General features: G+C 33.8%; 2 long non-coding RNA genes across 3 annotated transcripts in view; one reads left to right on the top strand and one right to left on the bottom strand.

Moving 5' to 3' along the window:
- The window catches only part of LOC105737988, a 53,266-nt gene extending 38,879 nt beyond the window's left edge, over positions 1-14,387 (bottom strand). Inside the window, exons 1-3 of the long non-coding RNA XR_001113700.1 lie at positions 14,271-14,387; positions 12,951-13,049; positions 994-1,082 (exon numbers count right to left, since the gene is read on the bottom strand). This is a non-coding gene — a long non-coding RNA (uncharacterized LOC105737988). The remainder of the gene's footprint in view (positions 1-993; positions 1,083-12,950; positions 13,050-14,270) is intronic.
- On the top strand, positions 1,611-12,962 carry LOC105737989. 2 transcript variants are annotated; one of them, XR_001113702.1, is made up of 5 exons: positions 1,611-1,703; positions 4,495-4,658; positions 9,196-9,322; positions 10,982-11,058; positions 12,779-12,962. It is a non-coding gene; the product is annotated as an uncharacterized LOC105737989 (long non-coding RNA). The 2 variants fall into 2 exon arrangements; XR_001113701.1 differs by lacking the exon at positions 10,982-11,058 and adding an exon at positions 7,982-8,088.
- Positions 14,388-16,130: the final 1,743 nt, after the last annotated feature.

Raw genomic sequence — 16,130 nt, 5'->3', positions numbered from 1 at the left:
CAATAATGGCTAAATCTATGAGCATTCTCCTTGAATGATGATACTCCATCTTTGTTTCAGTCATGGAATTGCGCTATTGAACTTTTTGTGTCCTGTGCAGGGCAAATCTTAACTGCGTCAGCCCTCATTACAGGTTAAATACACTGAAAGTCCCTAATCAACATTCACTGCATGTGTTTGTAAGTAAAAGCATTTGCGTTTCAATTATGGAAGAGTCTTTATTGTAATATGGAAACTATCTGAGCTTACTTTTGTTATTTCTATAAAAGTAAGTTACTAGCCCACATTTATCTATTAACTTTTTGCAATAATTATAGTATAATTTGTGAGCTTATTAAGAATGTGATTGTTTTTTAAATATTTGGAAACATTCTTTCTACAAAATACTAATAGCTCAGATGGGAAATATTTTGAATAATTATATGTTTTAAGTATAGTCAATAAATCAATTAGATTTCAATTCATAACATTTTTCATTAGATGACAATGTTATAGTTATGTAAACTTAATATAGTTTCAGTGATAGGTTATATTTGTTTTTTCTTCCTATTCCCTTAGTTCATCTTGAAGCTCATTCTGGGTGTATAACTGATTCCAAAGGCAATTTCCCTTCATCCTCAGTTTTAGGAACTCCCAGGAACCAAAGCTTAAATATCTATTTTCTTAAGAAGGCTACATTTATATAAATGTATTAAGCCTGATCCCTCTCTGAAAGCAAATATAATTACATTTCTTTTTCCAAGTTTGTAATAAAACTTTAAATAAAAATCTCTAGATAAAGGACGTTTTCCCCCCTGGTTAAAATCTGCTTTCTTGTTTACTTAACATTTGGTGGTGATGCAATGTATAAGATATCGGCCAGCGAATGACTGTCTTTTCCTGTTGTTTTCTTCTACAGGTTGTGTTTCACATGGATGTGGGTATGGTATGTCACAGCAACATGACATCTTGATTATGTGTATCTGTCAAGACTGTTTTAAAGAACATTCTCACCTCAGATTTCTTAGGTCGTAACATTATATTCTTGGTATTCACAGCCTAAACTGTCATGCAGATGGAATACACTTTGCTTTCTTGGTGATCTGTGGTAGAGAGAATGAGTTCCAGTTACCATGGGAAACGTATTTGTTTGTTGGCTTGTTTCTTGTCTTAATAGTGGTTTGTATTAAAAGTAAAATCAGAAAAATATCTAAAAAATCTATTGAGGTGGTGGCAAAGATTATGAATCTTAACCTTCTTATAGAATACCCAAAGAACAGATCTAAAGAATTTCAATAATGACCATAGGTTATGTCAAATAGTATATTAACTATATATATATATATCTGTAATAAATAATATTTTGATTAATTTTCCACCAGATATATACATATGTAATTTTCCTGCTAATATATATTTTTACCAAATATATACATTTGGACTTTCCCTCCAAACATTTTTTTATTTGGATATAGTTATTAGCAGTCATCTGTAGCAGGTCAGAGTGCTGGAAGAGAGCCTGGTAGACATCAAAACAAATGACTTCCGTGCCACATCTGAGATGCCCTAGAGGCTGAGATCATGATTCCCTTTGGCAAATAAACTAAAAGTTCTAGAATTTTCAGACTCCTGTTAGTTTCTGCTACCACTTAAGTGTTAATAGCTAATAATAGAGCAAGCTTGATTACTAGCTTGGTGTCCTAAAATGGATGTTGGCCTGCCAGGTAATGTCCCTCCATTTGCATCTTGTTTTTTCTATCTGTGTAGCCATGGAGAACACGTGCCACAATTTACAGGGATGGTCATCTTATCTGTAAAGTGTTCCTATCAGATGATCCCCAGTATTCTGAGTTGTGTTTCTCTGGTATTTTAATTAATTCATTATTATTATTACTGTTAATTTTATGTCTGATGGAGTGGCAAAAAAGGAGCTCTACCTGCTTTGGTTGCCAAAATTATCACGAATATTTTTAAATAGTATCAGAGGCTGATGAGCGGCTGGGTTGTTTTGTTTTGTTTTGTTTTGTTTTGTTTTGTTTTGTTTTGTTTTGTATGAGACAGTGTCTCACTCTGTCGCCCAGGCTGGAGTGCAGTGGCGTGATCTCGGCTCACTGCAACCTCCACCTCCTGGGTTCAAGTGATTCTCCTGCCTTAGCCTCCCGAGTAACTGGGATTACAGGCACCCACCACCACGCTGGGCTAATTTTTGTATTTTTAGTAGAGACAAGATTTTACTGTGTTGGCCAGGCTGCTCTCAAACTGCCTACCTCAGGTGATCTGCGCACCTTGGCCTCCCAAAGTGCTAGGATTACAGACATGAGACATTGTGCCTGGCTGAGCTGCTGTTTTTTATTCAAGAGTCTATAGTTGTTTTTCCTTTTTTTCTTATTTTCTACTTAACTTCCAGGAGGCATGAGTGTGGACTGAATGGAATACTAAGATTTCTTCCAGTTCTATGATTCTATGAATTATTACTTGATAACTCTATATATTGGCAATGACATAGATGAGAAGTTTTCCTGATTTCTATTCCACTTTTTTTTTTTTTTTTGCTTCTCTTTCTCCTAGGAAAACAATATTTTTTCCCCAGATTACCATATCTTACTGTAGTAAAGAATAATTAAAATATTCAAAAGCAAAGCATCACTGACTGCCAAGGCTCTTAAAAATGCTCAGACGTATTTTAGGTCTGTAAAGATTATCTTTTCTCATTCTTCATACAACACTAAAATATTAATCCTGACCATAGTGTGAATATATTAGTTTTAGTACAAGTACTTTTAGATGCTTAGTAATTAGTTCTGCAAAGGATTGATAAAAGACACTATCATATCTATGAGAATTTGAGAATCATAACTTTTCTTCCTGTTTTAAATACATGCTTAGATAGCTAAAAATAATTGTAAACTGTTATCAGTCTCATTATTTTTAGTGAAAAATACACCTTTCTCCGGATACATATTCCTTTATCTGGGAAATATAGATGGAATCAGTGATATACCTGTTGCTGAGCACATTATTATATCATTAATGCTTATGTATTTCAAATTATATGCATATTCTCCCCAGGGTGATTAGATCCCTTCTACAGTTAGGGTAATGAAGGCTTTATTTGCCTGAGGGGACACAGGGAACCATTTAGGAGAGTGAGGCAATTAAGCAATTATATAACATTTTGAAAACATTCAATACTTCTCACCATTTGATTTGTACTTCTGGAGAACTGCTTTTCTCATACTATCTGGTTAGAATAGTTAGAATCCTCACACCCTCCCCTCTGTCATTTTTTTTTTCATGAAATTATACCTCATTTTACAAAATGCATTTTTCTGAGAAACTACCGCTTAGATTGAATTTTGCAAGTTTAATAATAAAGGATTGGGATATTTTATTTAAAATAATTAAAATTATTTTTTAAAAGTATCACATGTGAAAGTAATTATCACCCCCAAACTGTATTTTGCAAATTGTGCCTATTTTATCACTACCATACATTTAGGATGAAAAGAAAACAAATTGGGGGGTGGATAATCTATCATAAAACAAAAAGAAAAACTCTGGAGTCTGTGTTACTTTTCGTTGGGGAAAAGGCAGGTGGGTAAAATAGATAAATACAATTTACAGTTCATCCTAAAATCTCATTACAGCTTAAAATATCAATTTCTAGAAATACAAAACATTTGCCAAAATAATTGTTAATATGTGCAAGACTACCCAAAATAAAAAATGCAATTCTCCCTTCTGCTAGTCCTCCTTCTGTACAAATATAATTAGCAATAAAATTGAAGGCAACAAAAACAAGAAAAGACATAATGATCCTGGAAAATCCACAAAATGGATTATCATTTTCTAACAATTGTTAATACACTGTGTTTTTTATGTGGTGGTGTGATAACATCTTTTTCTTGCTTCCTTGTAAGTTAGGTACTGTGTTATATTTATCTTTGACAGGGCAACTAGCATCTGATAGGAATTCTAAACAGCAAATGATAGTATGATATTTTTATTATCTGTGCCTCTTAAAACTCTGGCCAATAGCAAATAACACCATTTCCGCCTCCCAGAGGAGAAAGAGAAATACGAAAGGAGCTAAGTGGATGAATTACATAGCATGGACACAGAATCTTTTCTAAATAAATAACCTATTAAAATAGAAGTTGGCAGTCTTATAAAAAGAAAATAAAAGTTCTGATGAGGAAAACTGGGTTGTTTCTCAGCTCTGACTACAAAAATAAACATTCTTGAGAAATTGCTGAACCCCCTTGTGCTTGCTTAATGTAAAATGAGAGTGCAAGATCAAATGATCTCAAAGCTCCCCTTCAGTTCAGGGAGACTGAAATAATATGGTACCTTAGGCTTACTTAGGACCTTGTCGGGCACTAGCGCTTTAAGAGTTTTACATGGATTGTATAATCATCAAAATAACCCTGCATAATAGACACCATTGTTAGTTGCATTTTATGAAGAAAGTGAGGCTTAAGCATTGAAGTATTTTACACAATGTCATATGCTTAGGGAGCAGCCAAGGTGAAGTTTTCAACCAGGCCGACTGACTTCAGAGTGCACTGGCTTCAAGACAGTGCTTTACATCCTCCTTCCAACATTATTCCTAAGCTGATCAAAACTGAGAAAGTCACAAGTGTGTGAAACCTGCATTCTTTCTGACTTCATTTTCCCTGGTAAGATGGTTACTTGCCCTCCAGTCTGGCTTATGCTACAGTGAAACACAACTTCTTTTTGGTTAACGTTTTTGTCTGTGCTCAGTCTTTAGCTGTAAGCAAGAGGGTGGCACATCTTCCAGTAGGATATTTATCCTGTGTATTTTCCAAAAACTGGCCATGCAGTCACTAAACATGGATCAGAGAGAGGTTCATGGAAATTATAAATGAACAGTCAGGAGAGAGTCTTTTGTGGCAAAATTACAAGAATGTCTCCTCAGGTCAAAGTCAAAGTAAGGATGAATTAACTCCCGAAGCAATTTTGAAAAGGTGAAATTCAATGATATTGCAGTTGTTGGACCAGGTGTTAAAATGTTATTGGGTGTTAATTTAATTTTCATCCTGTCAACACTCATCTGAACTGTAACAGCTGCTAAACACAGTTCCACAAGAGCAAACTATCCTCACAGAGGAAGCAGATGCCTAATCAATAGGGCCAATAGAAATGTATGGCTCAGCCAAGCAACACACACAAGGGGGAATGAATCCCACAGGGCTCTGTCTAACCTGAATGAAAAAGAACTTTAATGATGGTGAGGCTATTGAAGCAGTAAGAACAGGAGACTGAAAGTCCTGGATTGGCTTCCTATTGACTCTTTTTTATTTTTTTAATTCTGCATGACCTTGGATGGGACAATGCCTTAGTTTCTCTGTCCCCCTGAGCTTGCAGAGGTATTGTAGATGGAGTTTCAAATCTATTGCTATTTTTACAGCTATTATCATTTCACAGGTCTTGCACAGTTCTGAGTAACAATCGGCCTTTTCTTAACAAAATGTAACTTTCTTGAGCTTCTAATATTAAAAGATAATAATGATGATGTAGTAATAGTTAATAGCTGTCCTTCATTGCAACCTAGGGTGGAAAGGAGTAGATGACTTATCACTGAGAAAGGGAGTTTTTAGATTTGAATACTTTCTTGAGTACTGTAATTTAAAACATACTAAGATATGTTACCTCCCCTTCTGGAGATTTTCAAATAGAAAGTAGATTGTTATGTTTAGACCAAATATAATCTTACCTAGAAACTGTGGTTTGACTATATAACCTCTTAAGGTCAATTATAGCATGCATTTAATAATTTTCTATAAGCCGGTATACCTCATCCAGAAGGTCAGCTTTGTTTATGCATCTCATACTTGGTTATGGATCCCTCTGGGAGCATGTGGTGGTATGGGGCTGAAATATTACCTGGGAATTTTTTTTTTTTTTTTGGAGAAGGAGTTTTGCTCTTGTTGCCCAGGCTGGGGTGCAATGGCACAATCTCGGCGATCTCGGCTCACTGCAACCTCCACCTCCTGGGTTCAAGCGATTCTCCTGCCTCAGCCTCCTGAGTACCTGGGATTACAGGCATCCACCACCATGCCTGGCTAATTTTTTATATTTAGTAGAGATGGGGTTTCACCATGTTAGCCAGGCTGGTCTCGAACTCCTGACCTTAGGTGATCCACCCGCCTCGGCCTCCCAAAGTACTGGGATTACAGACATGAGCCACAGTGCCTGGCCAGGAATTTTTAATAAATGAAAATAAGTTGATATTTATTTAAGGAAGTAAAATGAAAATTTTACATGAATATTAAAATAATGCATATTTCAAATAATTTGAATGTTGAGATAGGCCTTTTGGCCTACATGCAGACACTTGGCAATTGTTCTTTCTTGAGGGGTCATCAGGGAGAGGTTCACTGTGGCTACTTATGTAGGATGTTCTCTTGAAGGAGAGACCTTTAGTTTCCTGGACTTGTTAAATGTCATACCAACCAAAACAACAACAACAAAACGCCCGTCTTTGACTTAGAGTTTCACAGTGCTTCTATTATTCCTTCTCTTCTGCTCTCTACTTCTACAGAAAGTAAAATATTTAAGGAGGCATGCAGTAGATGTTATTTCAGAATATATAGAAACAGTAGTCCAGTGACTTTATGACAAAAAAAGATTAGTTTTGAGAAGATAAAATAATTGCAGCATATGGCCTGATGAACTGGATTTTTTTTTTTCAGAGATAACGTCAGTTTTTAGTGGGGAGAATTCAAAAGGCCATCAGGTGCATATTGAGAATTTTGTATCATAAAATTCTTATTCCAAAACATAAATGCAAATAAGGGCGATAAGAGGAACAACGCCAAGCTTTGGCTCTTTGGAGCTATTGTAGAAAAACAAACAAACAAAAATAAGGTCATGAATTGTATTTCTTAGCATTTAACTGAAACTGGGGACAAGAGCCATCATTCGTTGTGTTTAGTATGACAACATACTAGACTTTTTTTTTTTTTCTATTAGGTATTTGAAAAGCTTAAAATTTGGCACAGGACTATAACATCAGGAATTCCTTCATTCCTACCTCTCTCTCGTCTTTCTTCTTCTGCCCCCTTTTTTCCTTACTGGTGGGAAACAAATTTAGATGAAACAATTTGATGAATGGATTTTGAGCAATTTCAGTGAAGAAATATGTACTTACAGGTTTAATTGGGTTTCTAGTGTGTTAACACATTATCAGAGTCATTTATAACCTGTATTCTTATGGCTGTAAATTAATTTCATTATATAATTTATATAAAAAAGATAATAGATTGATGCATGTTATTATTTCCTTACCTTCACTAATTAGGTTATTACTAAATGAGATCAGCTAAATTCTGAAGCTTTTAATGGAAAATTGATGTAGCTATTGTGAGCTCTGGAAATCTTATTTCTTTGTTCTATCACTATAATATGTGTATAAGGATTCATCACCAAAACTTGATATTTAAGTCAAATTAAAGGGCATTTTTACTGTAATGATCAACCTTATACAATTTATAAAGATTTGTTTCTAAAAACAAAGTTCATAGAGAAATTAATGTTTCACCTTTTCTCTTATAACCAGATGGCTTCTGGAGAGAAAACTCCTTATAGCTTATTCACTCTGTTCTCAATGACTTCAGTGCAAGATGAATAATTTCAGGGGCCATTTTATCTTGACTATGCTGTTTAGTAACTAGTGTGATTGTAATGAAAAGAGAGAATGAAGAATGTAAAAAATGAGAAACTAAGGAGGAAACAAGGAGAAGGTTAATAACTCATTCTGAAAATACCTGTAAGATTTAGCCATGCCCTGAAGTTTTAACAGGTTGGGCCACATTTTATTCAGGAATTTAGTGAGGAGCATATTAACCACCAAGACTTCATTTATTTTCATATGTATTATTTATTTGAGATTTGGGGGTTATTCTATATCTTCTGATATGAAATTATAATAATGTGACTTTCACTACTGTTAGACAAATACTGATTGTCTTTCTTCCAGGGAACCTCAAAGAATTCAAATATGCTACTTAGTATACACACTGATGTTTGCTCACCCTCTGAGTGTATGCTCAAATTTTATCGTGGCTTATCTTCTCCAAAAAATGGGTAGGCCTCCACTTTTCTAACATGTATAATGAATTATTTAGTGTTTGTCTTCCTTGACGAACCCCCATGCTTGTCACAGTAGCTGGTATGTTTGGAATTGAATCGGATAGAAATTCTCAAATACTCCTCTACATTTATTTGAAAAAGCTTATCCACATTTGTTAGTTGGGGGAAACCAACACAAAGAGATTAAGATTTGCCCATGATCTCCTGAATCTCTAGAATCCTCATTTACTGAATTTTATTCTAATACTCTTCTTAAGGTAATACTATAATCCTTAAAGTTAAATGTAGCCTATGGCTAATGAAAGCTGAAAGCTAAGGCATACATCTAAGCACAAGCCTAGAATTAAGAAAATGCTAGGTCTTACACTAATCCTGCTACTAGTAAGTTCAGAGAAGTTACTTGTATAAGTATGTATATGAATTATCCCCTGAAAAGTTGTTTTCTTGTTTTTTAATTCTAACAATGTTGTACTGAAGCTGTTTTAATGTATACTTTCAAGAGATGTGGTACAATATGGTCGTTTGAGAATGTGATCTATTGCTTTTTCCTCATAGCACTTATCACTACCTTAAGTTACTCTATCTGTCTGTCTGTCTATCTATCTATCTATCTATCTATCTATCTATCTATCTATCTATCAATCTATCTATCTATCAATTGAGGAGCTCCTCCTCCTTGGCTTCATCTATAATGGAAGAGCCATGACAGCCTGAGAAGGACTTTGTCTATGTTTTTCACTACTGTATCCCACCTTTAAGAACAGTCCCTCAGTCAGCAATGGCGCATAGATAGTATTGAGTTTGTCAGTGAGTGAATGAACCATAAATGTATGTCATCAGCACCGGCTCTATAGCTTAGCCTCAGTCTTAGTGAACTCTATGACCTACCTTAAGTGACCTTATTGAGAGCCTTGAACCACAACTTTAATAACAGTTCTGGTAGTATCTTTATTCTGCTTTTGGCTTTGATTGTTTCTTTACTTGTGTCTTTTGTCCAAATGGATTAACTATTTGAATGTATTGTTGCTAAACATTAATGTAGAATCTCCTTCCACTGTTATTGTATGATTTTAAGGTTGTGGCATTTGTTGTTGTTTATAGGTCGAAATTTTTGTAGAATAGACAAATCAAGGATGATGACTTCTTAAGATGCAGTATTCAAGTTCAGAAATCTATACTCAGATGACCTTGTGTAGGTCATCTGCTTCTGAGGTTTATCTCACCAGTGGTAACTGAAATGGTATGAATATATAGTACTTCAAATAAAATGATAGTGTAATAAACTAACCAGTTTCTGAGAAAGATAAACTATCTTGTGGAACAGCAATCACTCAAATATAAATGAAATAGCTTACTCTAAGGTGTAATTATTACTTATTACTGTAATTTAGTTTTGACTTCAAATCCCAAGCCTGAGTATCTTACTCATCCTGGATGTTTTAATAGTATTAGAAGTATCTTAGTTTCCTAAAAATTAAGACTTTGTTCCACATGCAGATATTGAAAATTTATTTAATAGGCCAAGTGACTGAAGTGTTAATTTCTATGTTTTGAAATATTACAAGAATCATGTAAATATGGCATGTTTCTAAGAAGTGAATTGGGAATAGATTTTATTGAACAAAATCTATTCATAGCATGTGGCTGCTCTGTAAATCCTGGACTATTGTAGTAGAATGTGTGTTGGTTTGCAGATGTAAGGAAAAAAAAATTCACTGCTATGCTATGGTAGTAATAAGTTCCTAGGGGGAGAGCAGGCTAAAAATAATTTATTGAAACTGCCTTCAATTTCTAAAGACATTTCTGAATTCTATTTAGAACATAGCCGTTGATTACAAAGTGTGATTTGAGAAGGCAAAAGAGGCCAACTTTCCTGCAAACAAATTAAGAGATGCATATTGACTGCAGGGAAGTATGTCATCACTGAGAAATCGAAAGCAATGGGACTTTAGGAAATCAATCAGAGGTCCAGTCAAATTAGATTTTTTTTTTCCTCATACTTGCTGGAACCCTATGTAGAATGTAAATATTTTCGGCAGATACAAACTTTTAATTTTTTTAGTAAACCCAGTTCAACAAAATAAATAGAGGATTGGTTACAGGTTCTAGTTCATTCATGTTGCATATTTTCAGAGCCCTAATAGAACACAGAAGTCCCTTGGAATCCTATGTAGGTGTGTATCATCTTATGATAATTTTTGTCCCAGTAACCCATTTTTCTTAATGGTCTAGTTTGAATGCCCTTTGGGAAGACATGACTCTAATCTGAGACCAATAACCAGCTTGCCACATTTATTTTGACCCCTTTTGGGGACTAAAAAAAGTGTGTATCTTTTCAATACATAAAAAGACAATAGCACTATATGCTAGTCAGTTCTACTTGATTCTGTATGCTTATAAGGTCAAGGTCACTCTCCTTTCTGAAATAATGATAGGAGAATATTCCTAAAAGTAAAAAGTTGAATAATGGAATCAGATCTCAAGCATATAATTATTCATGGAAGCATATGTATATCCTCACAGAGTTTTTTTTAAGATAATAAACCAGAGACCTTATAATAAATAAGAGCAACATATATCCCGAATTTATTATTTTCAACATAATGATATATATTATTCTCAAACATCTTTAAAATATTTTTAGAGAATTGAAAACATATCCTCTAAATATATCAAGCTAGGATGTGATTGATAAAATGGGGTTGAAGTGGATCTTAAGTCAGTCTTCACTACTTGTGTGTTTCATTGTGTGCTTGTGTAAGGCCCTATGCTAGCCGCAATGAAGGGTATAAAAATGCATTTGACACAGTGTTTATTCTCAAAGAGATTACCCTGTAATACTGTGTGCAGTTAACACAATCTCTGTGGAGTTTTTTTTTTTTTTTAGAGAGTTGAAAACATATCCTCTACATATATTAAACTAGGATGCATAAGAGGGTTGATAAAATGGAATTCAGGTGGACAGTAAGTTAGTCTTACATACTTGGGTTTAATTCAAACTTGTTTAAGTGTATTTCTTACTAGAAAATGTCCACTTTCTTTCTATAAGTGGTCTAAGACAATAAAAGTGAAAGTATTTCAAAACTACTTTTAATTTTTCTTCATTTTTATTTCAAAAATACTTTTAATTTTTCTTCATTTTACCAGATATTATTAGAGATATTAAAAACAGAAACAAATAGCATAGATTTTATGATTGTAAAACAATATATGCCAAGAGTGAACAATTTGGATAGCATGGATTTACTCAAACAAAGAAAATAAAAAGCATTCGTAATTCCACCACTCAATCATGAACACTGCAAACACAGAGATAAGGCAGTCTTGACTGCCATTGCCAAAATTTCTCCAGTTTTGTTTCAAGATTACAGAATAAATGCATACTGTAGCTTTCCTTTCCAGCTTCAAAACCTTAGCAATGGAAGATATAAAATGAATAAATGCATACATATACATAAACATGTTGGTAAAAGCAGTGGGGAAAAATTATAATTATTCTCTTGAAAAAAATTATCAATAATCAGATTGAAAAGAAAACACAGCAATGCATGGATGGGGCCAGTTATGAAAGGTGGAGGTTGCTCAAGGAGTGTTCCTCAAATAAGATCGTGAAATTGCCCTCTTCATTCCCGTCTTGGGAGATTTATCTGCCCCTAGGTAGGAGCAGTGAGAGTTTCAAACTTTCTTTTTCCTATATGTAAAAAAATATATATTTCCAGAGTATTTTCAAAATAAAAATCATTATTATAACATACATACCATTTTGTGACTTATCTAACAAATTATTGTAAGAAAACAACTTGCCTACAAAATCATAAAGTTCAGATGCAGTGTAATTTATTTATTTAAACAATTACATCTGTCTCTATTTTAAACAATGCTGCATTGAACATCCTTATAGTAAAATCTCTTAATTTATTTGCCTTTTTTCAATACATGTTTTGATAAATTAAATTTTAGTATTATTTTATAAGTAAAAAATTGGGATTTTGATTAGATTTGCTTTAAATTGAAAAATTAATTTGTAGAAATGTCTTAAATCTTTACAACATTTAAATTTATGTATGGTAATGTCTCTTTATTCAAGTGCTGATATTATTCAATACTTCTGAAGTTTTCTTCATTTTAATCCTAAATATTAGGCATAAGTATTTTTATGTTGTTCATAGTTATAGTTCTTTTTAATTTTCTAAGATATTGATATATATATACAAGTTACTGATTTCTGCATATTTATTTTTAAGTATTTTAAAAATTATCTTGTTAAATTTAATATTTTTTTATTTGACTATATTCATTATAATTCTTCATGTACTTTCAGGTTGTTTTCTGATTGTCAAGTGTTCTTTTTCCCCCAACAGGCATCCTGACTCAAGCTGTATACATTTGCAATATCTGATTTTTAACCACACACTCATCATCCTATTGACCCAGAGTGAAAATTGATACTGTTATCTGAAGGACTGTTCCCTTGAGTATATTTAAACCAGACCAATCTCTGTGTTTAATCTGGGTTCATCAGGAACCATTAGCCTTGATTGGTTTGTTTTTCTCCCCCTCCATCTCAGGACTTGATTCTATTGAGTTAACAACTATTCTCCCCAGAGAACAGCTACCGCAAGCCTGTTTCAAGTAATTCCAATATCTCACTCATAGAAATTGAACTGATCTTTTTTTTCTTTAGTTTTATGTGAAGAACTGCAGTAATGAATTCTGAATTTGTTCAAATCATTGAAGATGTGTGAAGACAAAACATTCACTCAAATCTCTATCGTGTTAGCATGTTATTGTTATCATTGCTCTGTTCTTCATTGTTGAATAATGCAATGGAGTTAAAAAGAATAAACATTATTTACTGAAGACTCATATGTTGATATCCAGTAAATCCTCATTAATCACAATTTGACAAGCTTGCGATTTCTGGTATTTCAGGAAAGAACTAGGTATATGTTTATCTGTGCAAAATATCAAAAAAAAATGCATTAGTAAGCATTTTAGTAATGTAAATAAGACTGCGGAAGAATTATTAGAGCAAACTATACTTTGTTTAAACTATTCCGGCATAACACATAACTCAGAAAATAAGATAATCTATTGAAGCCTTACAAATTACAATCTGTGAGGCCCGTCATAACTTTCATAAGAATGCTTAATTACATTGTGCTGCAATATAAAGAACCCATCTCTAAACACAGTTAAAACGTTCATCCAGATTTTCAAACATAATCTCGAGGGGGATAATAAGTAGAAAAATTATGGGGTTATTTTTCAGATCATATATTTCTAGCTCTACTTTTGAATATCTGTGACTCATGACTTCAAGTAAATATTTTACCTCTTCTGAATCTACTTGCTTATCATTTAAATAAAAATACATCATTGTGCATATTTCATGGAGTTGCTAGTGAGCATAATGAGCTTGAGACTGAAAGCTACCTTAAAAATTATAAATCAACAAAATTCTAAGTACTCATTACTATGTTCTGGATTACTCTTATTATAAATTTGCAAAATAATTTTGTCTTCAGTTTTTGAATTCTGTATGGCAAGGAGCACAATGGCTTGTGCTAGCTTGTCTATAAAATTGTAATTGGCATGAAACAGCTTTGATAATTACCTCAGCTACAATATTCTGAATAATTTTCAGTTTAACTTAAAATATTAGAACAAGTGGTTATTCATGAATAAATATTACTGATATCTTGAAAAAAATAACAAGATTCTTTCTTTAAGCTCTTAAACTCTTTCCACTCTGTAAATTAAACACATCAGTAATAGCTAAGAGAGAATTCTGATACACCATCATTTACCACTATGCTATTATAGCACAAATTTTGGATGTGACAAATTTTAAATTAGTAGATGTTATTTTCCCAAATAGACAAAAGGAGAATCTAACATGAAGCAAATTCAAACTACATCTTTATAAGACGTTTTATAGACATGTAACATAAAGGCTAATACTAAGCTGTCATTAGTTAAATGATTAAGTTTGGAAAACTTATTATTGATGACTAGTATTGCAAAGTGTTAAAGTATTAAACATTACATCTCCTTGTGTCACTAGGTACTTTCCTTCCTTATTCCAGGCAGCGACACAAGAAAGCATTCATTATTTTAGGGGAAGACAGTCTCAGGAAAAGAGCAGAACAAAGGCGTAGACCTAAAATTCTTACCTTTTAGATTCGAAGTGGTTCTCAGGTATAAGACAACAAGGTTTGAGAAAAACAAGCAAACAAACATGATCACACACAAGGAGTTCTTTCCCAAACTATACTAGACCAGAGACTAGAGAAAGATCATTAGATCTGAAGGAAGGAGTTTAGCAATCCAGAGGCTGGTATGGGTTTCTTACCCTCTCCTCTCTTACTTGAGTTAATTCTAAACTGATGGAGACAAAGTGGAATCCCTTAATAATTTTAGGGATCCGCAATTAGATAAAATCTGTGCTGCCAACGTTCTATGTTCCTTCTTGGCAGTAGAGGATAAAATGAAATGGCTAAATCAGTTCTCCATGCACCAACAAGACTTACAGTACAGACAGTTTTTCTGGATAAGGTTGGCATAGCTTTGCCAGTCAAATTGGAGGAGAGTTGCAGTAGCATACGTGGCATGAATCATATGATAAGAGACCACATGAGAACTGTATACCTCAATTGATATCATCATGAAGGTATTAATTCCAGAAAGTAGATGGAGGATATATTTTAGTGGATGTCACGATAGGCAGGTAGTGATGAAGGACAAGATGCCACCTTTCACCTCATATCACATTTCACCTCAGTGACCTTGGTGTTTACACACAATACCAGGAAGAAAGGGAACAGGAAGAGGAATCCTCTAGACTGCTTTGAAGTGGCAAATTATGTTTCTGTTCTCCTGAGCAGAATGGAGTTAGGGTTAAATTAGACTGAGTTATAGAAAATAAAAACTACAATTTTTCATAATTAAGTTTGAAATTATTGTACCAGATACACTGGTCTTCCTATCATGATGATTGTGTTCTCCTCCTAACATGGCATTCACCTTAGTAACTCATTGTTATATATGTAAAACACAAAATAGAAAGATAAGGAAACTGGTAAATTGCATCAGCCTAACAAGTTTCCTCCTTGTTCTCCTTTGACTTATGCTGAAGTTATCTGCAAGAGAGGTCCTGGTTCTCTCTAGCTTCTGTAGTTTTAATGTCAAGAGCAATTTATTTTCTTTCTGTCTTCTTACCCACTTGAAGTGGTAGAAAGAAACTTCATTCATAAATCAAATCTCCCTAGGTAATAAATTTTTGGTTTAAAATACCTTTAACCATTGGCAACTCCTAAATTTCTCTCAACAAGGAGCTTAGGGGCAGTAATCTGGCTGGAAGTGGTGACGGTGGCTGCATTTGTAGAGACGGCACACTGGCACATTATGCATTATTTGGAGATAGATAATGGGAAAGTTAACAAGGTTTACTAATCATCCCCGCAACAGCACCCGCAGATCTGATCTCGGTGATACGATCTTTACTGATAAGCCCTCCTTGTATGCTGCCTTCTGTTTATTGCTTGCATATTTTATTTTATTGCTTGTCCATTTGCTTTAAGTGTGGTCAAAAATTAGATGGAGATGATTCTCAGTGGTTTTATGTTGAGAAATAGGCTAACAAAAAAAATTCATACAAAATTCTTGGATGTGTTGGAACTGAGTTTATGTCTAGAAGCCACAATACCAGAAGTAAGAATTGAAACCTTTTTGATCTTTCATTTTTACTTTCACGCTGTCTTAAATTATGTCCCAAGAGGAATTTTGGATCTACCTTTCACTGCCCTTCAGTGCCTCGTGCATTCCCGAATCCAGCTCACACCCCTCATTCTTCACTTGAATAAAACACAAGCATATCAATGCATTTAATCTTAACATGGCAAGACAGCATTCCCCTATTTCTGTTCTTGTCTTCTGTAATTCCAAATCTAAGACAAGAATATATAGTAAGTTTTGGAAACCACGTAACTTAGTGAAAAGGATTTAACTCTTTAAATGAAAATACTGAGGATTAT

The sequence above is a fragment of the Nomascus leucogenys genome, chromosome 22a (genome assembly GCF_006542625.1).
Source record: "Nomascus leucogenys isolate Asia chromosome 22a, Asia_NLE_v1, whole genome shotgun sequence".
In the NCBI taxonomy this organism is placed as follows: domain Eukaryota; kingdom Metazoa; phylum Chordata; class Mammalia; order Primates; family Hylobatidae; genus Nomascus; species Nomascus leucogenys.
Note: the sequence above shows the minus strand (reverse complement) of the source record. Positions and strands in the feature narration are given on the sequence as shown.